The sequence below is a fragment of the Melospiza georgiana genome, chromosome 12 (genome assembly GCF_028018845.1).
Source record: "Melospiza georgiana isolate bMelGeo1 chromosome 12, bMelGeo1.pri, whole genome shotgun sequence".
In the NCBI taxonomy this organism is placed as follows: Eukaryota; Metazoa; Chordata; class Aves; order Passeriformes; family Passerellidae; genus Melospiza; species Melospiza georgiana.
The window spans coordinates 12,530,876-12,557,186 of NC_080441.1; the positions used below are offsets into that span (position 1 = coordinate 12,530,876).

The following is a 26,311-nucleotide window of genomic DNA, read 5'->3' on the forward strand; positions in this document are numbered from 1 at the left end:
TTTGTACTGTACCTTCCCTTGCAACACAGAGTCAGGAACACAAAACTCATCCAGATAAAACAATCTGCCTATTCAGCAGCTTTCTTTTCATGAGCTGCTTCATCTTTGCAGGCTGCCTCCCCCTCTCCCCTCCCCGCTTCCCAGTCACCAACTGAAAAGTTCAGAAAGAAAAGCAAAGGAGAAAGGAGTTGTTCAGACAAAGGGCTGATTCTCTGAAGGGGAGGGCACACACAGAAAACACGGTCACGGTGTTCTGGGCACAGAGCTGGCACCAAGCTCTGCCAACAGTTGTAGGACTCTGCTCCCCAGGCTCTGCTTCAGGTTTTGGGACCGTGCATTTAGAAAAAGGAGGGAGCTGTAGCTCCTGCACCTCCAGCAGCAGCCTCCTGGATGAGTTCCTGGCCAACACTGCAGCTGGGAAATATTTGCACCTTTGCACCTTCTCCCAGCAGCTACACAGGACAGGGGCCTTGCAAGCTTTTGCCTGTCTGTTGTCAATAGAAATCTTAACCCCATCCAGAGATTTTTCCTCTGGGACATTCTCTTGCAAAAACCAGTTTGGGTGTTCAGTTTTTTTGGGGTTTTTTTGGTTTTTTTTTTTTTTTTTTTTCTTCACTATTAAACAGAGACAGTTTTCTGGTGTATGAATGTAAATCACCAGTTCATATTGCAGAGGTGACTCAACAGCCATTTAGATGCCAACATGTAGTTACTTCTGGATGGAGCAGGATGTGATTCAGCAACTACAGGCAAGTAGCAGTGTACTCATTTCATCTTCAAGGCTCCTTTTTTCCTTAATAAATTAAATAAAAAATCAGTTTATTCATTTTTACTTTGTTGAGTTTTTTTGTTACAGTCATTACTGGTCTAACATAGCTCTTTAGTATTCAGAAAACCTATGAGGAATTGTAGTATTGCCACACATCAATAAGGCTAAAAATCCTCTGCTTGGCATCACATTTGGCTTAGCCTCTGAAAAGCTTTCTTCTACATTTTATCAACATTTCACCCAAAATGCAGCCCCCACTACAGGTGTTTTACACCAACAGCTGGAAGCAGCTCCTCTGCTGCTCTTTTCTCTTAGAACAGTGCCAGAGCAGGGCACATCAGGGGCTGGCCCCTGCTCCATGGGTAATTTGGAGGATCACAGTCACCTTCCACCCACATCCAAGCTGCTGGAACAGCAGAGGTGAGGTGATTGCAAAACTCAGGTGAGATGTTTATTTTTTACTGTGTTCTTTGTGAGGTACAGAAATGGCTGCACTGAACATATCAACCTACAAAGCTGAGCAGGAGAAGCCCTGGTTAGCAGGGGTGATGCAGAAGGTGCACAAGGATGCAGGGACAGGCCCAGAGCTCGGAGATGCTCCTTGGCATCTTCTCCTGAGCAGTTCTGAGTGCCTTCATCAAAAACAGAAGCGTTTAACTTTACACAGTGCTTTGCATCAAGGTTGGCAGGGGGGGAAGCAAACTACCTGAGCAGTCCTGGAAGATCTAAAAGGCAGGATTTATTAGTTTTAATAATGAAAAACTAAAAAATCTACCTTGGTCATAAACTCAGGAGCTTTGAGTCACTGAAGAAAGAGACAGGGATTTTTTTTTAAATTGTAATTTTGGAGTTTATAAGCCCAAACTGAGTGACAATATTAAAATCATCAGTCACAGCAACCTTGTTTCCATACAAACCTTTGCTCACATCTTCTGTACAGGCAAATCCTGTTCACTTATTGCCTTTATGCCCAACCTGACTAAGGAAACAAACATGCTCTTTGCCACCCACTTTGTGTGGCTGTACTTCCCTGTACCATTTCCAGGGATTAAGGGGAATTTGGTGCTGGGGTAGGTCTGGACCAGGCCTTTGCATTAGAGAGAATACCATGCTTATTGACAGGAGTTTTGGTCCCCAAATCTGGAAACCAGCCCCCCATCTATTTACAGCTTACTGCAAAACAATTCTGCACTGGGTTAGTTAAAACCATGAACTTAAGTGTTTATGTAAGAACCTTTTTTCTGAAGTGCAATAATGGTCTATTAGCTTTCATTTAAATCGGCTCCTAATGGAGGTAAATAAAATAAAAAGCATTGTTTTCACCCTGCCTGCCTAAATCCCAGCACACACCAGCTGATGAGCAGTGTCATTACCTTGCTCAGACAAGACCTGAGTCCTCCTGGTTTAAATTCTGCCCTGAACAGTTCACCTTTCAGATGTGTTAAATTTCAGCCCTGCCATGCAACAGTTACCTTCACATAGGGTTATAGCAAAACACAGTAGAAATAAACACAAACAGGGCTCAGCACTCTACAGGCACTTTGAGGAAAAAAGGGGGGAAAAATATGAAATTAACCATAGGGAATAATTGCTTCAAAATTTAGTTGTTCAGAAAAAAATTACCAGTGTTTCTTTGCACAAGGAAATATGCCTGTAATCTTTGCCAGACACAAAACCAGGAGCAAGGAATTAAGCAATGAGCTAAAAATGGTTCAACTCTCAAAGCAGATTGTAAAGCAAGGAGAAAACTCCCAGGGAAAGCCGAGAATAAGGTTTCTTAATCTTCCACTGAAGGGTCATAAATGTGCAAGCCCAATACCTCAAAACCCTTTTTGAGTAAATAAAGGTTTAAAATGTTCTTTCTTTAGTGCGACTGAATTCCTTTCCAATGTGACCTCAGCATGCCATTCCTCTGTCTTTATCTGCCGACACAGCAGAGCTGTTGACCTTTCACCAATGACCTGAGCAATCAATAAACAGCCCACAAACTATCTCCACAGAAATTCTCCACCAACGAGTTCCTCCCTGGCTCTCTGCCGCTCCTGAACTTTTCCTCAGGCCCTGGGCCGTGCGTCAGTGTGACTTAACAAACAACACAGGGCTCAGAAATACATTTTCTTGGGCATTTCCTATCCAAACATATTAAACCTGTAAGTGGTTTTGCTGCTGTTTGCAGTGCCACAAGCTGCTTTCATGTTACTGTAGGATCTACAAGATCTCTGCCTCATGCTAAGCACTTTGTGTTGATTTCCAAGGACAGAATCCAAACTCAAAATAACTCGAATATGCTCAAACTGTTGGAGAGTAAGATAACAAATCAAGAAAATGAAAAATCTTATTAAAGTCTTGCCTGAACACCAATTGGAAAAATTTCATCTTAAAGAACATTATTATACAAAGAATGAACACAGTCAGTTACAGATGCCTGGAATAAGAAGAGAATTAAGGCAGCTCAGAAAATACTAGTGTTACTATGGTGTCTCTCAGATGAGTTCCAGTGCTATAAATTCTGTTGTACTGTCACATTACATGAAAAAGGATTGAATGCAACTTTTCTATCAATATGATTTATGAAATCCTGACTCAAACAGAGCCATACTTTAAAGGTGTTACAAAATGGGGAATCAGTCAAATGCTGCAATATGTGTTACTGGGGTACAGAAGGGAGAACAACCATTCCCTGCAGTGCTTACAGCAAACACACCAGAGCATTGACCAAGATCTGAGAAGCCAAAAGAATGAAAACCATCAGATATCAGCCATAAGCAGAAATGAAACTAATTAGCCCATAGAGTCTTCATCAAACTGAATGAACACAAAGGTAAAACAGACCTGCAAGTACTGAAAAGGGACTTAGATTATTAAAACAGAAAGAATAACAGTTTGAAGAGCTTATTCCCACGACAACTAAAATGCTTAACAGAGATGGAGTTTCTCTACTTCTCTACATACACATACACTCATATATATGAACTTCTTACTCTCTATATATTTATATATATTTAAATTCTAAGGAAGATCTTGCAATGGTTCTTAAGACATTAATAACATTTGCTGATCCAAGATGCCTAAAGTTTCAAAAGCCAATAAACCTGCTAAACTTTGCTGAACTGCTACTTTCTCATATGCTGCACATATTCCAGAGGACTGATTTATTGTTTCTTTCCACACAATTAAAAAAAAAAGGTAGCATGATTACAACTGTTTTCTGAATTTTTCTCTCACATTGATAATGTAAATCAGTACTAAGGGAAGCATAACATGGTATTCTTTTATATAGATTTTTTTCAGTCTCTCTAGCTTGAAAGTATGTTCACTGGGCATTGCTACAATCCACTAATGACAAAGATTAGCTCTTTAAATGGCAGTGACAACGAAATTTTAACAAAAGTGATAAAGTGATTAACCTGCTTGTTGCAGAAATGTTTGCATTATTGCCTGCACTGCAGAGAGCTGCAATGTGTGCAGCAGCTCTGGGTTATTTATTTATCCTTAATATAAACAAGCCAGAGTGGCTCAAATAGCAGTACTCAACAGATTGCATTGATGGATCAATACAATATTCCAGTGAAATTAAACTTCAGGCAGACAAGAGCTATCAAACCCTTTAAATAAAAAAACCACTTGGCCTTCTTGTAATTTCTAAGTCCAGATCTCACAGCCTGATCCCCCCCAGCAGGATTTCATGGGTGGGAGCCCCTGCACTTCACCTGGGCTGTCTCATGCCTGGCCAGGGTGCCTGTGAGAGCTGCTGAGGCTCCATGTGAGCACTGGAGCCACCTGCACCAAGCCCCAGGCATTTCTGAGGCATCTGCAAATAACTTGGTGAAGGGAGAGAATGACACTCTGCAGATTTCCACACATGACAGCTATTCCTCAGTGTAAGAGTGGGAGTCGAATGTCCTGTTTGGGATTGCTTAAATAAACTGGCACAGATTTCCAGCTGGGCACCTCTCCTGCATGGCCTGTGAGTGCAGGATGCTGGGTCAGGAAGGAAGTGCTGTGACTGCTGCACAAGGTACTCAGAAAAGCAGGAGCCCTTGGCTACCACAGAGCTCTGACAAGAGGCACCAACTGGAAATAATATGGTGGGAGAAAATGCAAACCCACCTTCCTTTTTTTTTTTTTTTCTTTTTTTTTTATCTTTTTTTTTTTCTTTTTGCCTCTCAGGATGTGCATGCAGAAAAGCCCCTGGGATCCCACACTCTCCAGGTCAAAGCTATGTGGAAATACTTGAGCTATGCTGGGTTTTTGGCTTTAATTTTTTGTTCTTTTAGTTTTCTTCCTTTTCTTTTTTTTCTTTCCCTTTTAATCTAGATGGAATTAATTGAAAGTGCTGCTTAAGAAGAAAATAAGAATGTAAAACTGCAGAAGCACGATAAGTAGGTTTATTAATAAACAGGTTTCTAATTTCTTATCTTTGATGGTATTCAGTACTATTTTAAATATTCTCAGAAGAATCACAAACATACAGAAGGTCATATATAAAATCCCTGATGAAGCAATTTAATGCTAAATTAAAGCTGAAAATAGGTAAGCCCAACTCTTGGGATCTTGGGTATTTTCAAAGACTAAAAAGGAATCAACACTACCCAAAAATACCGTGCGTTTTTCAGATTTTTAAATATTTATTTCCTAAATTAAATCGAGCAGGATTAGCTGGTTCTTACAGTTTAGCAGGAAACAATTTAATTTCCAAGCCAATTGTATATTGACAGTTGGCAACAATGGGTTTGCTTTATGAAAAGAGAATGGGAAAATAGTTGTGCATTTCTGAAACACTTCCAGAGAATTTCCTTTGAGAACACACTGAGTGAAAAGTATACAAACAGGCATTAAACAAGAATGTAATTTAATAAATATCCACTCAGCTATATGGTGTGATAAATAGGTAATAAGAACATAATACAAGCATTTACCTTTCAGCTTCCAAAGGAGCTGGAAGCTAAAACAATAATACTTTCATTAGACTCTCCTGCCTGGCATCAAGAGCCAATTTCCACCTATTAATATGGATTTCTATTACCTGCCTTGTGAATACTGTTAACCCATTTATCAAGCAAGAAGCCATATTTTTGTCACTTATTACAAGCAGAAGGGGAGCAGAAGGATTGCTAAACCATGTCACATTAGAGCATCAGATTAAATCATTTGACCTAGAAGATATCCCACTTACATTGAAAAAGGAAAAAAACCTCACTGCAGCCCTGCTCGTCTTACATTCGGTAAGACCTCTTGCAGGACCAAATTTTTCCTTGTGGGGTCAGGAGAAAAAAAAAAAAAGGAAAAAAAAATCAGTCTGCAGACTAATTGTAAACTGGGTGTATGTGTAATTAAACATGCCTCATTGGTTCTCTTGATCTGTCAATAGTGGGTAGGAGGAGGTTGATTTAAGTTAAACGATTCAAGCCTTATGAACATTTGTCCCTTTTTGTGTCCTCTAAGCAAAGCATCACTGAACAGAACCACAGCCAAACATGAGGAGCTCAGAATTAAATGTTTATTATTCAGATTAGAGTGGTGCCCAGAACATGCCAGGCAGTTTTCTAAGTGCAGAGGGAGGTGCTGGGACAGGTCCCTTCCTCAGCTCCTGATGGGCACCAAGAGCACAGATCCCCCACCCTGAGCAGAGCCCCTCTCCTGCTGCTCTCCTCTGCAGAGGGGAGATGAATGGAGGGTGCCACGGCAGAGATGACAGCACACAGCTATTAATCACATGCTTGTGGCTAAACACACTGAATTCCCACTTTCCCACAGTGCTGAGGTCTCCTTGTCCTCACAGCCAGTTCTCAGCTGCAGTGAGCAGCACTCAGCAGCTAATGGGTCCAAATGAGCATTTAGCTTCAGCCCCCCTGTACCTCCCTGCTCCACCACTCACCCCTCACCAGGCTATCACAACTATGAATTTCTCTTGCTATTCACACTGGATCAGATCATAAAACATGTCTGCTTCCATGCCTGTGATAAAAGCTCCACAATCTGCACCTCAGCCCCACTTTCTCTGGAGCAATGACCCAGGAGCAGTACTTGTATTCCTCCCACTCGACACAGCTCAGCTACAGATGCCAAAAATACTTAAGACCTCAATCCACAAGGGATATATACAGGATCTGGTGAAGCCACAGAATGTGAGCAAAGTTTCTGAAGTTATAATACCTCAAATTTTCTGCTCTGTGTTCACTGGAGTCATTGAAGATACTGAAATTGAACTGGGATATCTCAGCTTTCCTTGCCTCATTCCCTACTGCTGGAAGACCACAAACTTGGTCACTTGACTTCAAGCACTTGGTGCTCGGTTACCCTTCTCACCTGGCTATTCTTGTTTCAGCTTAATTTGGTCAAGCCACTGAAGTCTCCCTCTGTGTATCTTTTTGTAAGACTTCCATACAACTTCCACTCCTGGCACAGCAGAGCTTCCAGCACCACACATTCCAGTGGGGCCAAGGGACCTCCAAAACTTCCACTGAGAAAAGAACATTTCTCTTTTCCTTCCCTGAAACCTCACAGTGATCCTTAAGTTAGTGAGTTACTCAGAAGTCATTGAGCAATCAGGCTGCTCATTATAGCCTCAATGAAATTATTACCACGAGTAATTCTCAGTGCAGTACTACAGGTTAGCCAATCTTACATCCTCTTCAAAAGACTCAAAAAAGTCTTTGCACCTTTGTGAAACAGATTTTTAATTCCTCTCATACTCTTGGGTGGTAGTTTTATCCCATATTGTACTGTTTCTCACACTGCAAGTTAATGCATACCCATTTATTTCTCAGTGGTCCTTTAATCCTTTTCTGTTCATGCTGCAGCTCAGCACAGGGATGAGGGTATCTCTATAAGCCATGTGCTCAGGAGGCTCAATCAATATGCATGCACAGTGCAAGGCAGAAACATATTTCTGCTGAAGAAGAATCAGAAGTTGGGGTCAGACATTTTATACTTCAGCCAGATTTTGATAAGACATATTAGGAATTCATAGGGCTTTTATCATTTTCAACAGCAAGAGGATTAGACCCTACACTGACAAGAGCAAGAAATCAGTTGTTAGAAGAAGCATGTGCCACACTGAAATATAGTAAAGCACCTGAAAGACAAAATGTATTGTCTGATAAAAACAGTCTAAGCACTTTCAAATTCAACCCAGTGATGACTTGCCGAGTCAGTGCTTCATTTGTCTGGCAGAGTCAAAATTACAATGACTTCTGTTCCAACACTCAAAAATGCAACAGACATGTAAAGGGAAGCCAGGATTTAAACCATGGCCTCACACAACAGCAAGGATTCAAACTATGCATAATATAGTCATGTTTAGGTCATAGGGGAAAAAGGAACAGTAAGAATCTTTATTTGGATTCTAAAATATTATGCAGCAAGCTTGCAATGTTGACAAAAAGACCAAATCAATTTTTTTTAACCCATATTCAGGAAAAGGTAAAGATAATGATTCAAAAGCCCCAATCTCCTTCCAGTCTGAAGAAACATCCCAAAACCAAAAAGAATCTCAATTTCATCCTTCTTCTCCCTAAAATATGCAGAGCACTGCAAATGTGTTACAAACTAAATGACTTTTTGTACAGAACTTTTAAAATCCTTGACTTTTAATAAGGTCGTGCATCATTTGATTTTAATTACAGATTTTTTATCCCTTAAATTTGACTAAAAATGATGTGATTTACAAAGCAAACAAGCCAGTTAAACAAAGCTAATTAAATTCACTAGAGACAGCCTTGCTTTTCCCCTCAGTGAGTGTTTATTTCAGCTCCCAGTGCTCTGATAGCTCCTGACAGCTTGCTGGGACACAAGAAAGAAGTAGGTCAGGGTAAGCTGGAATCAGCAGCAGAGGATCCCATTAGACAGGCTTGTAGGGTAATACGGAGATCGAGGAAGTGTGTGATGTAGTGACAGTGTTAGAGACACATAACAAACAGCCTGAGGACAGCCTCCAGCACAACCGGTACATTTATCTTCTCTGTGTTATAATGACCCCTCACACGGCTCAGCCAGGCTGTGATTTCTCGTACAAGAGGTGCTGTATAACCCCAATGACAAAAGGAGCTCCCGCTGGCCAGGCGGGGCCGGGGCAGCGGCTCCGCTCCCCGGGCAGGGCTGTGCGGGTCTGTGCGAGTCCGTGCGGGTCTGTGTCCCGCTCCCCGGGCAGGGCCGTGCGGGATCCGTGCGGGCTCTGTGCGGGGTCTGTGCGGGTCTGTGTCCCGTTCCCCGTGCAGGGCTGTGCGGGATCTGTGCGGGGTCTGTGCCCCGCTCCCCGGGCAGGGCCGTGCGTGTCTGTGCGGGTCTGTGCGGGTCTGTGCCGGTCTGTGCGGGGTCTGTGCCGGTCTGTGCCGGTCTGTGCGGGTCTGTGCGGGTCTGTGCGGGTCTGTGCCGGTCTGTGCGAGGTCTGTGCGGGTCTGTGCCGGGTCTGTGCGGGTCCATGCGGGCTCTGTGCCGGTCTGTGCGGGTCTGTGCCCCGCTCCCCGGGCAGGGCCGTGCGGGTCTGTGCCGGTCTGTGCGGGTCTGTGCCGGTCTGTGCGGGTCTGTGCGGGTCTGTGCGGGTCTGTGCCGGTCTGTGCGGGTCTGTGCGGGTCTGTGCGGGTCTGTGCCGGTCTGTGCGGGGTCTGTGCGGGGTCTGTGCGGGTCTGTGCCGGTCTGTGCGGGGTCTGTGCGGGTCTGTGCGGGTCTGTGCGGGGTCTGTGCGGGTCTGTGCCCCGCTCCCCGGGCAGGGCCGTGCGGGTCTGTGCCGGTCTGTGCGGGTCTGTGCGGGTCTGTGCCGGTCTGTGCGGGTCTGTGCGGGTCTGTGCGGGTCTGTGCCGGTCTGTGCGGGGTCTGTGCGGGGTCTGTGCGGGTCTGTGCCGGTCTGTGCGGGGTCTGTGCCCCGCTCCCCGGGCAGGGCTGTGCGGGATGCGGGTCTGTGCGGGCTCTGTGAGGGTCTGTGCGGGGTCTGTGCCCCGCTCCCCAGGCAGGGCTGAGCAGGTCCGTGCCCCGCTCGGGCTGGGAACGCGAGAGGGAACTCACTGTGCACAGAGATCAAAGCAGAACAGCATTGGCTTCTCCTAACCAGCTTCTAAATCATAACACTGATGATGGTGGTTGCAGTGCCTACACTGGATCTGTAATCCCAAGCACCCTAAAGGGGCAAGAGAAGCCCCGGTGGCAGCCAGGATTGCAGCAATCCCGTGTGATGGGGCACAGAGGATGCTGCTCCCACTGAGCTGTACTCTGGGGCTCCTGGGGAACCAGCACCCCGGTCCTTTTATGCCATCGGATGGGGCAGGAGGGCTTGGGTCTGTCTCCCCATGCCACAGCACCTCTGCCTTCGGCAGCAGCGACTGGCAGGGGGGAGAGGCTGAGAAAGCTGTGGCTTCTGCTGGTTTCCCATATGGGTTTGCTGTGAGATGAAGAAACATCAGCAGAACCAAGGAGGAGAACGTAATCAAAAAGACCAAAGTAATGCATGTAAAAGATAAAATGCTCTATGTACCACTGTTTTAGATGATTTAATATAAGGTGTATTTTTACCACATGTGTATATACCCAAATACTTGCTAATGCAGCTCTTCCTTCCTGAGGAAAAGTATAAAAGTATTTTGTTTAAGTGCCTGGGCATAAGAGCAGAAAACACAACACCATAAACTCTCCAGTTTCAATATTAAGTCAGAGGCAAGTGGAAAAGCAGAGTGCTAACTCCTCTTGTTCTTGTGACACCTGCTCACAACATTGAAAGTTAAAGTGCCCCCACCATCTCTGGCAGTGCTGACCATACACCAAACATTTAAATTATGAGAGTCCATTTCTCAGGCTCACACACAGCCAGAGAGATTCTCCCCAAACTCAAACTGTGAGGCTCACATTAAAAGGAGAGCACAAGCGTGTGCTGTCTCAGAAAATAGGTACTTTTGACAGGAACAATTTGAATCGCCATGGGCATAAACAAACACAAACGGAGAATGTTGTTTTATTTTGTTCAGAGCTCAATACATCCACTCTGCTCAGAGATGTCTCCAGCATCCACTTCACTTGAAGTACCTAAGTGACTTGGTTTGCAGCAGCAATGGGGGTCATCCTAATAAAACAGGGGTTTCATTTTTCTCACCCCGACTTCATTCCCCCTTTTACTCAGTTAGAGTGCATCGTGCTCAGCATTTATCCCCTCTGTTTCTCATTACCAGCTTTCTGTAGCACAGTCCCCATCCGGTGGCAGCCCTGCTTCCTGTTCTTCAGGGGGTCATGCTGTGTGGTCACTTGCACCCACCCATTTTACGACACCACACATCCCTTTCCTGCAATTTTTCCTTAAGCAGACAGTTCCACTGACTTCACAGAGCTTTGCACTGATTGATGCCTATTTGCTCCACCCCCGAGCATGGAGGCAAAATCCCAGCCTAGTTCAATGTCCTACAGAAAAACATGCATGTCCTAACGAAAATATGCATTAGGATAAAAGCATTAAAATAAGGGAAGACAAAGAGAATGATCAGAGCAGCACTGCCTGCAAGGAAGGAAGGAAGCTTTTAATAGCACTAAAATATAAAATTGATTTGTACACATATTTGATAAAAATCAATACAATTAGCAAGTAACTGAATACTAGAAAGGGAAATTGATTGCTTGAGGGCCCAGAGGACTCAGGGCAATCAGTCCATTCTTCTAGCTCCTCCACTCTTAATAAAAATTTACTTTTTCATAATCCTGCCTGAACTCTTTGCCCATTAATAATGCCACTAAATAGCTCTTCTTTTAGCACTATTATTGCAGACCTGCTTGAATTACATTTGGAGGCAGTTTCGAGTGGCATGTCCTGGCCATTTTGCTATCTGCAGCACAAACCTCTGAGCAAGAGCATAAAAGAATAAGGGCTAATGAACGGCAGCACAGGCACACTTGAGAAGAGCTTATAAATTTAAGTACCAAAGTTTAAATAAACGGATTACCATAGAATTGATTTGCTACATCAATTTGGTCAGCTTTTGCTGATACATCATTCCTGCCTCAAAAGAGAAGAGCCACCGGTTTGAAACAACTAATTAAGCATTTTGAACCATGGCCTTACAAGGGGAGTGGGGCTGCACTGCTTTGCTCTCCTGCCTCCCTTCTCTCAGCCAGTGACTCCTCACTGCAGCGTTAAAATCATTACTCCACGTGAAACAGGAGGCTCAATTTACAGTCAAATCTAGATAAAATGAAGTGGCTTCTATGGCCACCATCTCAGAGTGGATTTCAGTTTCAGCCAAGGGCATCTTCTCTTTTTTCTTTAAGGCAGGATTGGAGGAACTAAAAGGCAATTGCTTTGCCCCACAGAGGAGGAGGGAGGCTCCCAGGGGAGCCTCCCAGGTGAGGGTTTCCATTACAGTCAACCAGCTGCACAACCAGATTGAGGATGCACAGAACTCATATGCATCTACCAAGGAGGCTTCTCTTTCAAAAGATCAGATGCCTTCTCAGACAAGGACTTTCTCAGATGTTAAGCTTTGTCCACTGACTCATCTTAATAGGAAGCTCTTTAAGGCAAAAACTACCTTTGGGCCCTCAAGAGGTTCCCCGCCAGTCTGCAGATCAGGGTGACATGGCCTTTGCTGCAAACCAGGGCCCTGATGTGGCAGTAAACTTCAGTGTAAACTCAAACAGAGCTCTATGAGCAGCTGTACTCCAAAGCCGTATCCAAACCAAAGGTAAACAAATAATTTTTCCAGATTAATGAGATCCCTTGCATACTTAAAATTCAACAATGTAATTTAAGCACTTTCTAATGCAGTAAGCCATTGAATTGATTAAAATCATATATGCATCTCATCATATTCACTTCAGCAGAGACTCTCTTATTCCAGAAATCTCAACATACACTTATTTCTCAGTGGTCCAACCAGACCAATGACTAAACTGGGCCATTATATAAGCCTAAGGAAAGATCCACAGGTGCTTTGCAACTCAAGTGGCAACCTGTGAGAATGCCTCTGTAAGGGAGGAGGAAGGAGAACAGGCTGGCAGGGCACAAGCCTAAGTGATCCCTCACTGAGCTCTTATGATGTTCTTACTCCAAAGTCTGTCCTGCTGCTTCTTCTTAGACAGAAGAGACATTAGTCTGGACTCAGAAATAGAAACCTGAAATTACACAGTTTCAATGCTGGCCTTCTTTGTAACCATGACCAAACTACTTTAATCTCCTTGCTTCCGTTTCCCTGCCTTTATTAATAAAGCCAAGGGAGTAAAACTTACTTCACCTAACTCATACATCTTTTGTGAAGATGAAATGCTTGCTCTGTGTAAAGTACTTGGAAGATGAAAGACATCAAGTAAATATTAATCATAGTCACCACACCTACCAACAGGATCTTCAGTACACTGATTTGGATCCGTGCTTGAAGAGGCTTTCTTTGTGCAGTTCAGGAACTATGCTTTCTTGGAGTAGTAGAGCTGAATTAAAGCTAATCAGGAATTCCCATGTTAATCGGCCTTCTAGCATTCACAAGATCATAAGAAGGATGATGCTTCCATTTCAAAAGACAGCACAGTGCCACAAAATGAATTACATCAAACTGGCTGAAGCCCATTTACAGCATGGTCATGGAGGAAACTATTGGAGTTCATCCACGACATTCATCTCAGGGCATGCACACTTGTAAATCAGCTCCTATTCAGTAATGAAATGTCGAGTGACTCATTCTTTCTACATTTGAAAAAGCTCTCAGAGAGAACCAAAGAGTCTTTTACTTTCATGTCTGCTTTTATAAACACTGAATTACATCTCCTTACTTCAGGGAAGCTACAATGCTTCAGAACCAGCTGTAAAAGAGAACATTACCATCCTTGGTTCACAGAATCCAAGGCCACCTTAAGATCCCAAACTGCTGTTGAAGGAGATTTGGAAAGATGTTTAATTAGCAGCTCAGATGATCTTCTGACCTAGCTTCCCAGTGCACAGCAAGGTGCACTGGTCTCATGCAGACATGCCCCCGAGGCTGTCCCAGGGAAAGCTGGCCTGAGGCAGGCTGGCAATGCTGCTCGGGGCACTTCTGCTGCTCCATGTGTGTCAAGGGCCAGATTATTTACTTAACATCTTAAGCAACTTCTGCAGCTGAAACGCAGCTCACGCAGCCATTGGTGTCCTGCTGGCAGTGAACTGCAGTTTGGCCAGGTGAAAGCTGCCCTCACTCCTTCTGCCTGAACCAGCAAATTCACAGAATAAGGACAGCAGGGCAGTCATACCTTGACTTTTGCCCCAGTGTTAGCACCAGCTCACATCCAAGGGGCACATCCTGCAGCTGCACAGGGACCAGCAGCTGTGTTTCAGCCAGGTGTGCAATACCTGGGCTGCCCCAGCACTGTGCTCACCCAAAGAAAAATCCTTCTGACAAAACAAACCCAACCAAGCCATGCCTGTGATCACAGGGAGTGCTGTTCCCTGCCACAGCTCTGCTGCCTCTGGAGAGGCGACACAGGTGAGATCCCAGGAGCAGAGCAACCACAACAAAGGCATGAAGGGAAGAGTACAAGGGAAAAACAAGGGTTGCAAACTTAAAAGAGACAACAGAAATAAAGAAAAGCAGTGCCTAGAAGTCAGTGTCCAAGGAGCACAGAACAAGTTTGCACGCAGGAAGCACTTACTGCTTGAACAGAAGCCGTAGGAGATGCTGGACCTTGTGGACCAGGCACGTGAGAGATTCCAGCCTTACTGAGGCAGTTCTGGACCTGCTGCGCCTCCATTATCTCCCAGACACCTGCCCAGTTTCCTCAGCTCTCCTGTCTCCTTGGCTTTGCCCTCCCTTTGGTCCCAGCCCATCCCAGCTCTCTCTGCCCTACCATTGCCTCCTTGCACTTTGGACCTCTTCACCTCAAGCTCTGAGGTTCTCCATGAGTGGCTGCAGCAGCCCCAGCCCGCGTGGCCGGTGCTGGCAGTGCCGGGCTCCAGCAGGATGAATGCACAAACAAACAGGCTACACTAGCAACACAGCTATGCTCCAAAAGGAAATGACCACTGGATGTTATTGCATAACCCTTCTGAATAATGAACGTGTATTTCTTGAAAATACATGCCACCTAATCCCCTTGGCATGGCAGACACGAACCACAGGATGGTAATTTAAGTTAATCAAGCCCTAAGCTCCATGCAAAGTTTAACAGTTTGCTTCACTACAGTTTGAGAAGCAGATGGCAAAGCACTCAGTGGCACATTTTCTGCCATTCTTGTACAAAGGGCTGTACCTGTTTCTGTTCCAGGCACGAACACCAACAAATGGATGTTTGCTGGACTAGCTGGCCACTGAATACCCTGAAATAACATACACGTAGATGCTCCACAGGGAGGTCTTGTGGGCAGCCAGAATTGGTCATTTCCTGGCTAGTTTGCCATTACTGCCATTCTTAGATATGATAAAATTAAAGCTACAGGCTAGCATAAGGCTCTTTGTAAGTAATCCAGGTCTGATCTGCAGAAGTACCCACATCCACAGGCAGTTCCATGCAGACAAGTATGACAGGTTTTCTTATTCAACAATACTTGAGACTGCTGCTGTAGCTCACAGTATTTCTACGTACACTGTCTTCCAAATGACTCTGCCTGGCATGTGGGCACCAGAAACCAGTCTGAGGGTGGCATTTGGATTTCAAACCATCTCTGTGGACAGTCACTGAAATGCTCTATTTCTGGCTAGTTTGTGGGATGCTGGGCTGGGGGAGAGAAGAACTGACAAGGGGAGGATAGACATTTGTAGATAATGTGTAAGGCCAAAATGCTTTTAAAGAAAGGGCAACTCAGATGGCCTAAGTCAAGCTTTTTCTAGGCATGTAGAGAGAATGGGAAGCAAGGTGGTGAGCAATGAACAGTTTATCCTGAGACATTCAACATCTTCATAATTTATAAACAGCATCAAAAAACCACACTTCTCCTTCAAAACAGGAGCTGAGGCCCCAGCATGCAGCGAATGGTGGTGTGCACAGGGGATGTACTTACACTAATGGACTGGGCCATGGCCACGGCTGCCCCCAGCATTTCTGGAACCACCATTTCTACAGCAGCACCGAGCAGAAATGCTTCATGTTTATTAACTTGTTTGGTTTTGATTGTTGGATTGGCTCCCCATTCCCAAGGCTCTCAGATTTATTCTTTTAGCTTAACACTACAAAGTAATCAAATCACTCTGTTACAGCTGACAGACTGTGGGAGCCCTGAAGGGGAGGGGAGAGCTCCGTCAGAAGAAACAGCTACATTTTCTCTTACATCCTTCACACTTACCCTAAACTTCAGATTTGACTCATCTACATTTCTGGAATTCAAGAATATTGAACTTTAACTGACATGGGAAGTTATTTGAAGATGCAGGACTTTCACTTGAAATTAAGTCTGATCTACCTCCTGGGATCAGGGACCAAGATTCACATCTCATAAGTACTGAAAAGCCCAAATGCACTCTCATTCTGCTTCAAGTCAAACACAAGTGTTGCTGCAACCAAGAAAACATCTTTCCAATGCTATGTAAATTCAAACCAACAAATTCATACCTACGAAGAGGAGATGAGATGGAAGATTCAAACATGCCTTTCTGCCCTTCCATCAAACGTGCAGAATAGGTAAGAACAGGAAGACAAAAGAGATGGCTCAGAGAGTCAAGAATAATATGGAAATGGAGGAAAAGGGCATGCCTTGGGCTGGATTTTGTCTGTCTCTCTTCAGTACAATTTATTTTCAGCTTTACGCTATGCAGTATCAGAAAATGCTTAGCACACAATACTTGTGTGGAAGACAAAGAAATTTTTTTTGATTTAGATGAATTCCAATGTCCTTGTCTAATGTTACCCAATGCAAAATTAGAAAGAAATTACTGCTTGCTTGGTCATGTGTTTTTAAAAATAATTTGAATGACCCACTGCTTAAAGTATGGACAGGGTCCTCTGTTATTAAAATCCAAACAAAGTCTGTACTCAAATTGACAGGGTAAAGCTTGAAGAAAATCCCCCAATGGGTTTCTTTAATCGAGAAAAACAAACAAAAAACCGCATGAAGCTGTGAACAAACAATCTTACAGGCTTTGGACTTAATATACCAACAATGTCAAGCATTTCAATGCAGTAGCATCAAAACTAGATATTTACTGCTTGGTAGTGAGTAACCCTTTGAAAAGGGAGGAACAAAAATTCCTTTTTAATGAGTCACCATTTGACAGTCAGAGATCAAAACCTTTTGCCTGTATTTCTGACTAGAAGACTGTATAAACCTGAGTTTTTCTCTGTTTGAATTTATTTAAATCAACATAATTAATTAAGAAAATAAATAAGTCAAGGTAACAGAAAAAGTGAGGTCCTTAAAAGTACCTGACCATCAGCAAGATCAACTGGGTTACTGAAGTATCAAATACATTCAGAAATTATTTCCTTTTATAAACTTGGACTTGTGAAAATCCTACTAAGATTTTAAGTATCTAGTGCAAACAAAGTGAAATTATACTCAGTATCCATTCTGATAACCACATGAAATGAGTGATACATAATTATCCTTAAACTAATGTGAATGTTTACATACTAATGTTTGGGGACAAAGCTACTGATGTGTTTGGAACTTTCACAAATGTCTTTGTAAAATATTGACCTTTTTACTATTGCTGAAAACTTAAACCCATGAAGATCCATGACAGAGAATGAAACATTAAAATACATGCCTGAGGGTAGATGCCATTTTTGTCTTTAAATATTTTCTTTAACCCTACATGAAATTCTGAAGTTTCAGCAAAAAGAAAGATACAATATGTGTTATATTGGGGGGGGTGGGTGGGGGTGGTGGTGGAATCTTAAATTGGCATTACAGCCAAAGCAAAGAAATAAAAATGTTCTTCAGTGAGGAGGACTTCCAGTAGGATATCCCTGCCTTTATTTTGAATGTAATTTCCAACAATTTGAAAGGACCCTAAAGACCTCAGCTGGCAACAAGCACTGATGTTTTATTTAACTAGTTAAGGATACTTAGTGTGAAAGTAAAGGTAAAACACTGCCATTCCCATTTTACAATGGACAAGTATAGAACCTAGGAACTATTTACTCTTAAAATTGCCTCCAGCAATACATACATACATACAGATATTCAGGCCCTTTGAAAAAAAATGTGGACAACTTTGAAACTAGAATAAGCATTACTCAGCCTTGGCTTGTTATATGAAAACTGATATCCACAAAAAATCCCACTTGCTCCACAGAGCTTTCCAGCCATCCTGAACTTCTGACCAGTGAGAGCATCTCCAAACCTGACTGTCAGCTCATGGAATTACCAACGTCCCTCTCATCAGTTGATCTTAATTCATGTTCGATTTACTTGTAGATTGGAAGTAATTAGAGTAAATAACCACAGTAACTGGTTACAGTTTGGGAATTCAGAGAACTGAAGAAAGAATTCAGAGGAATAATCTGATCTACTACTGTAAAGAGAATCAATCATCACTTTCCTTCCATTAGTCTTTCTGGCAATCCTGTGTCACTGTTGTCACAAGCCTGGATAACGATGCCACATTAATTCTCCTTTTGAGAAAGGAAATACAAGATGTGACTCTGTAACTGTGTCCTACCTGACCTTGGGGAATCTTTAGGGGAAGTTTCCCATCAAATGCACCTACAGTTTTTACTGAAGGAGAATTAGTGAGCTTGGCCCATGCTTTGTAACTCAAATGCACAACACAAAAATATACAACCAATCTTCTGTTTCCATTTGAAATAAACTATTAGTACATAACCAATGATTTTTAAAATCCAACCTTACATGAGAAATTATGTTTTCAAAGTTAAAATTACATTTTTAACAAGCCTAGCTCAGAGTTGATGAACATGGTGCTGGATGACAAGACCCCTACTGCACATTTCTGATGTAACACCAACAGCCTTTAGCTACATTTTAGCCACATTTCCCTAAACTGGAGATAGCCTGCATTTCCCAAGCCTAACCTTTCCAAAAGGAAAAAACCAGCAACTGACACCTTTGTTGCGAATATTACAGAATTGGAAAAGAAGAAAGTCATCCTGTGTTTCGTAACAGGAGCAGACTCACTCTCTTCCTTCAAGCCAGCAGGCTGCTCTCAGTGTGAACTGTGGCACTGCTGATGTCACTGTGAGCAGGGACAAGAGGACATACGGCCTTTTGTACTGTTCCCATGATGCCGCATGTTAAAAAAACCCCAAAATCAAAAATCATTATCCAGGCTGGAAGAAGCCCAAGCCATCATAAATGTTTGTTTACTGCAATTTGGCAGACCTTTTGAGAAAAAACAACAAACTGCACTTAGATATGTAATCCTAACCCAAAATGTCAGATGGGAATCAAGCAGAAACCATGCCATTATTTTGAGTAAACCATGAATTATTTGGGGGAAACTTTTGCTGGGATGCTTATTTGACTGTTTCTCTGTAAGTAGATATCACTTCTATTACTGTGGCTATAACTAACGAGTTAACAACACTATTTACACTAGTACTGTTGTATCATTAGAAACAACAAGATTATGTACTTTAATTCTAATGCCAGCACAATTATTTTAACACCAAGTGTGTCAGATCTGACTCTGTACCCCCTAAATTAATTTCAGAGTAGTGGCTAAATAAAATGACATACTTCTTTGTGCTTTTGTTACAACACGCTCATGTGCAGCAAACTGTGAAGAAAATGTAGTAATTAGAGGTTAAATTAATCCCTGACAGACAGGCAGCTTAGTAAAGCTGGGCCCTCTTCAGAAAACAGAGCATAAAGCCTGCCAGTCTTTCAGAATTAGGCACAAAGAACAGGGAAGATTGGCAAGTCCCTCACTGCTGTGATCCAACCAAAGGGATGGAATGCTGAGAAGTCAGTGTAAGGCTTGGAGCAGCCAATACTACCAGGCAGATCTTGTGACAAATGTGATTTAGAGCTCCAAGGGATTGTTGCTGCAGCCGCTCCAACTGCCTGATCAGGATCAACCACTTGAAATTACAGACAGTCTTTTGCCCAGCAGAACAGGCTTCTAACCACCGTGTAATCTACCTCGAGACATTAATACAAGCCAACAATGGCATTATATTTCACAACATAACTAGAAAGTTACCTTGCTGCTTCAGATTTTAATGCAGGTAATGGGTTTCATTGCCCTCAACAGAGTAAATGTGCTGGGTTACTCTGAAAGCAATAAATAGGTAGGTCTGGGGTAGGCGTAACTCTCAAATCTGCTCAGAGTTTTGAGGTACTTAATTCTAGAGAAAAAGAAACTTACACAGAAAAGAAAAACCATGCAAGAAGAAAGAGGCAGCCAGATCATGACGATGATACCCAGTATTTCTTTTCTATGTGTGTCAGCAGAGGTAAATGTTTTTCCCAATCTCTCTAGCCGTGGCACATGAAAGTAGCCAGGTTTTAAATCCATGCAAACACAGCCTGTTATCAACAGGGGGGGTAACTGAAGGGCACCTGTTCAGCGCTGTGCAAGAAGCATCTTGGCTCCTGTGCTGGCAAACCCTGGTGCAGGAATTGCCGAGGCACCACTGCCTCCATTCCCACCAGATACCTTCCCTCCAAAGGAGGAAGGTGCAAGGAACAGGATCCTCCCTGGGCTGATGCTGCAGCCACTCCAGAAATTGCCTGACATGGGGTGACACCTGGCCCTGCAGGGGGAACCTCCATCCTGCCTGCACCAGGCTGAGTCCCCAGCTGGCCCTGACCAAATGGGAAGGCACGACAGGCACCTGCAGTGTGATCGCCAAGAAAATGAAAATAACCCCAAAACCAAATGGGAAAAAAGCAAAATGCCTGTATTACAATTGAAGTAAAAGTCAAGCAGGGAGCCTGCAGAGATTGCAAATCTATGTGGAAATGCTTTAACAGCACCAGCATTTCTGTACTACCCAGATCATCAATTATTAACAAATCAGGACATGCCTGATGGGGTACTTATGTAACACTCCTTTATCAATAAAACTGCCAAGTCCCTTCAGGGAAAAGCACTGTGGCTCTCAACAAGTCACAATATGGCACCTTCCTCTGGACAGGGCACTCCAGTGAATTCTGCTCTGCCCCTCCTCAGTCTGGCCACCCATTCCCAAGAGGAATCCTGGGCAGCCCAGCAGCCCCTGCCAGAGGCCCAGGGTGCACCCCAGCCTCCCGTGAGCAGCAGCCCTTTAATCAGGTCAGTGCTTATCAATGGCTCATTGTAGCCACGAGGCAGCTCCCAGCCAAGGCCATATGAGATCCTGCATCCCTCTGCATCTCCCACGCCTGGGCCCCACGGATTCAGCCTCCAGCCACACACTCCCTGGGCACAGCAATGTCCTCCAGCCAGCCCAGCTGCCTAGTGGGTAGGGAGGGCAGGAAGGAAACCCACAGCTCTTTTCTCTGCTCTTACCTTTGGGCACAACACGTTCTCCACAGTAGCAAAGAGCCAGGTAAAACTCGTCCATCAGAGGTGGTACGCTGAGCCCTGCTTTGCTTCCACTTACCTCTCCCCACCAGGTGAGAATGAGCAGGGTGCAGGCACACAACAATTCCCTGTCTGTACTGAAGGGCCTGATCCTTGAGCCCAAAATTCTTGGTTCAAATCTGATCCTCATCCACTACAAAATGGAAAAGGACTGCTAGGCTGGGCCCTGGAAGGGGAAAGCTGGGTGTACTCTCCTACCACCCAACCCAATGAACAGCCTGCAGTTAACCCAGGGTGCACACCAAGGGTAACAGCTCTGAAAGACCTACTCCAGCTTGGCAAGTAAGTGCTGCACAAAATAAGTATTTTCTTCTTAAAGGAAAGTAATGACTTAGTAATACTTTTCCCTCTATTTAATAAAATGAAAAATATTACCAGTGAGAAGGGCTCCCAAGAGGAATAAGTACTCCTTCCAACTCATTTGCAAGTTATCCCACTCTGACTGCACTGCTCTCTGGTAGTGTAACTGGTGACTTCTGAAACCATGGAGTCACATCCTGAGAGCCACAAGCCCTGCTTTTGCTGTCACCCTGAGATATACTTCCATTGTGAACTGAGCTAACAGGCCAGTCCATAGCAACTGCAATGAGAAATATCTACCAGAAGACAAGGACATAAAGTGAAACCTCTAAATGACAAAGACTTCAATTTTCTGTGCAAAGCACTGGCAGTGATAATACAGAACAAGAGAAGGAGACTGTAATACAAGCACAGACTGTTTTGCACTTTCCCTTCAGCTGCTGGCAGTCCTGAAACGGGTTACAGAAAGTTAAAATTGTGGTACTGATCACTGCCTGTTCTACAGGGCTGTTTTTAAAAATTAAACAGCATTTTTCTATTTCTATTTTCACTTAAAACAATATTCCAGTATTTTCCAAAAGACAGTCCAATCCTGAAACAACCCTAATGAAGGCAGCACTATACACCCAACCAGTTTTATCACGTATTTTTTCAGCAATTGCCTTTTCAAGGGTACCCCTTTTACGGGTGCACAACACAAAACTTGCTACAAGCACACAGTGGTATCATGCACATTTGGCATTTTACAGCTGTGCTCTAAAGTTCCCCTTCAAAATTACTGGCAAGGAAGGAAGTTCTGTGTAATTTTAGCACTCAACATCTGAAAAAATTAGAAATGTCCCAACTGTTCTTTGATATGTAGAAAAGAACAGTTGAAAAACTTACAGTTGACTGGTGCTACCTAGGTTACCCATCAATGGCATTGAGACTGGTATATTATTAAGAGAGGTGTATGATGGGAATTGGTTTATTGTGCTGATCCATAGTAACCAACTCCTGTTCGTCCATCATTTATCTCTCTCACCAGCGACATATGGGTTTGTCTATTCACACTCTCAGCATTCTCTCTGCTCCAACAAACAGTCAGCCTTTTCTGCTGGGATAAGGAGATTTTTTAGTTACATCCATTATGTGCGTATCAACATTTATGGCAGGAAGATAATTGCCAAAGAGCTCAGGGGGATAAAAGCTCCCTCTTTATAACACAAACCCCCTTAAAAAAATCAATATTGATATAAAACAGTTCAACACAAACCCTTGGTGTGTCTTCTGCTTCCTTCAGTTCAAAATGCTGGTTTTGGGGTGTTTTTTTTTAAACATTGCAAGTCAAACTGGAACATCAGGTAGAAAGCCTTCATAGTGAGTTACATCACTGTCTTCCCACAGAGGATGATATAGCAGTGTACAATATTAATTGTTCCTCAAAGAAGTTTGCAGCAAATGTGTCAGATATAAAGAGGGCTCCTTGGAGAGGTGCCAGCACCATTTAAACTGATTTAGCTATCTTTATTTGGAGACCATACCAATTACTAATGAATCGTAACTTATAGTCACCTTCGCCTAAAAGCTGAAAATTGCTGACACAGCCAGCACCAGGGAACAATGAAAACCTGGGGATTCTGCCCCTCTCCCTATTTCAGGAGCTCAACCTTCTACTACTACATACCCCAGTTTGGATAAACCCATTTGTCACAGCTTCTGCACTATTTACTTCACTTTCCCATGGCTATGTACTCATAAAAGTTATTTTAAGGCGACTTTTATCAGAGTAGCAAGTAACATAGAACAGTTATTGATTAAATCACAGGAACCAGCGAGTTGCACTGTACTTAACCTACAGGACGACTTAGGCATTTTTCTTACTGTTATTCTTGCCCTTGTGTTTCCTTCTGCCTCCCTAACTTTTGTCATTCTCATGAAGCCCGTTTTTGGGTCAATTCTTGTCCTGCAGTCACACTCAGGCAGGTTAGTGACCTCTTAAGTCAGGGCAAGAGTATCCCTGGCACCTGGGATCATGAACTCTTGCAGTAAATCTTCCTGCATATTCAGAAACCATCTAGCACAATAGCTTCTTAATCCCGTTTTAAATCGCCAAATGCTGCCACACTGTAACGTTTACAAGGGGGTCAGTAAAAAACATTGTATTTATTAAGCACTCCTACATGTGTTACGAGGAAGTCATACAAAAAATATTTTAAAATATAACTGCCTCCTTTAAATACTAATCCCTCTCTAAACCCTCTAACAATTACTTTAGCTTTAAAAAAATCCAAGACACTTTACAGTTCAAAATACTCAGTTACAAGGGACCAAAAGCAAAGCCCTGTCAATATGTGCTTTTCTGATTTTGAAGTATTACTTAAAAGGAATAAAAATAGAGCTGAAAAACCACATGTAAAAAAAAAAGAGAAAAAACCCTCAGAAAATAAAAAGCTGGATTGAATTTGAGCTGCTCAATTGAGAACACTGAACAGCTTTTCACTCACTCGAGGGCTGTTAACTGCATGTTACCTGCCTTACAGTACAGACTATTTGTTTTTTATCCCTGAGCAACAGACTATTTCCTGGTTGAGTTTAAAAACTCTGTGACGTTCCAATATCAACCCACACATGTGTGTCACTGTCAACGTCAGTCGCAGGAAAACATTAGAAGTCACCCCTTGCTAATGCTTTCCTAACATGGAATTTCCTTGTACCTCGCCCCCCAGCCCACCTCCTCCTTCAGCTGAGAGCATCCTTCCCAAAGCGCATTTTTTTTCTCCCTCCTAAACATATGGCAAGGAGAGAGGACTGAAAATGGGCAGTGCCAGCACTAGCTCGCTGCTTTTTTAGGTGCTCGCGTGTAACTTACTCAAACTGCTCACGCTGCCTCGCACGGGGCGAACGCGGCCGCGGGGAAAAGCCCCCGGTGCGTGGGGGCGTGGGGGCTTCCCCCTCTCCCGGGGCGAGGGTGTCCCCGGGCACTGCCGGCGCCTCCCGCCGCTGTCGGTTCTCCCGGCAGCAGCTCCGCCCCGGGAGCGGGAGGGCACGGACCGGGCAGCCCGTTCGGGTGATATCGGTGTACCGGGGGAGGCAGCACCCAGCTGGGACAGGAGTGCACGGACCGGGCAGCCCGTTCGGGGGATACCGGTGTACCGGGGGAGGCAGCACCCAGCTGGGAGCGGAGGGCACGAACCGGGCAGCCCGTTCGGGGGGATACCGGTGTACCGGGGGAGGCAGCACCCAGCTGGGAGCGGAGGGCACGAACCGGGCAGCCCGTTCGGGTGATATCGGTGTACCGGGGGAGGCAGCACCCAGCTGGGAGCGGAGGGCACGAACTGGGCAGTCCGTTCTGGGGATGCCGGTGCGCCGGGGGAGGCAGCAGCACCCAGCTGCTGGGACCGGCGGGTTCAAGGCCGTTCCGGCTCCCTGTCTCCCGGAGGCACCATATGGTCCATCTTGCACATCAGCAGCTTTATTTCCCCATCAGCTCGGCCCAGAGGGGGAGCTCCGGGAGCAGCGGCCACCCCCTGCCCCGCAGCCCCCGGGTGCACCGGCATTACCCGGGGATTACGGGGCTAAGTAGGGGAAGACTCGCGTTATATAACCGGGGGAGCGTTCCGCCCTCACGGCGCTCCCACAGCCCGCCCTCCGCCCCAGCCGGGGCGGCCGCACGGCGGCGGCGGGGGGGGAGCCCGGCGCCTCCCTCCGCCCCCGGCCCGCGGAAGGGGCCAGACGCAGTTAATCCCCCCGCTGGCGGGGCGGGGGAGGCACCGCGGGGTGCCCCCGCTGCCCGAGGAGGAGGAGGCGGCGGAGGAGGAGGAGGAAGGCTCTTCCAGGAGCTCCTCGCGAGCCGCCGGTGCTCGCGGCGTTCAGCGGCTTCCGACGGGACGAGGCGAGCGGAGCGGAGCCGAGCCGGCCGCGCGTCCCCCGCACGCCGCACCGGGGACGGAGCTGCCCGCCCGGGCGCGCCAGGCCGCGGCTCCGCGGCGCCTCCCGCCCCGCTCCCCGGCCCCGGGCTCCGCAGCCCCCCCGCCGGGAGCACCGTGGAAAACAAAAGCGGCCTTTTAATTTATTGTTCCGGGGGGGAGGCCGGAGGGGGGGCGGTGTGAAAGGAAATCAAAGCCCGTTTTCTTCCCAGAAACGGCCGTTCTCCCCGGGATCCCTCCGAGTCACCCTGGTGACAACCCCCCTCCAGCCAAAGACGAACAAAAGCCGCGGTGCCCCCGGCACCGGCGCTCCTCCGGGCCGAGCAACAGGCCGGGAGAGGCGGCGGAGGAGGGACCGGGAGGAGGGACCGGCTATTGACGGGGAGAGGGGCAGCCCCTGCCTTGGGGGGGGACGTGGGACCGAGCCAGCGAGCGCCGTGTTTACCCTGCCATTGCTCTGAGCCCCGATCCTAACCACAGCATCAGAGACCAAAACAGTTTAAAGCGTGAGTCAGCACGGGTTTTGTTCACGCGTTCTGTTCCGAGCACACGGACGGACGGACAGACGGCAGCAGCGCCCGCACTCGGGGCTGCTCCCGCACACGCGCTCCCGCAGCCCGGGCTCAGCGCCGCGCTCCACGCTCCCGTCACCAACAACCCAGGGCTCCTTCGGGGCTCGGAGGAGCCTTTTGTTCGCAATCCTGCCTATCGAACGTGCGCTTCAGGTTCCCAAAATAACCAGGCACGCGGCTGCCAACGCAAATACCAGGAATTACTTAAAAAATGATACTAGAGGGACCACCGCTAGCCCCTCCACGCGTGACACGCTGCCGGCGGAGTCCCCGGGCGATGACGGGTTTATCCTCCCCTGCCTGTCTGATCCAAGTTTAGCTGGAAATCCCCGGACCATGGCTGAGCCGGCCCGGCCGCAC

The 26,311-nt window shown here is 45.4% G+C and overlaps 1 protein-coding gene across 1 annotated transcript in view; it reads right to left on the minus strand.

The window, feature by feature from the left end:
• MAMLD1 (mastermind like domain containing 1) overlaps positions 1–26,311 on the minus strand; it is an 81,663-nt gene that overhangs the window by 54,500 nt on the left and 852 nt on the right. The gene's annotated exons all lie outside the window — the stretch shown is intronic.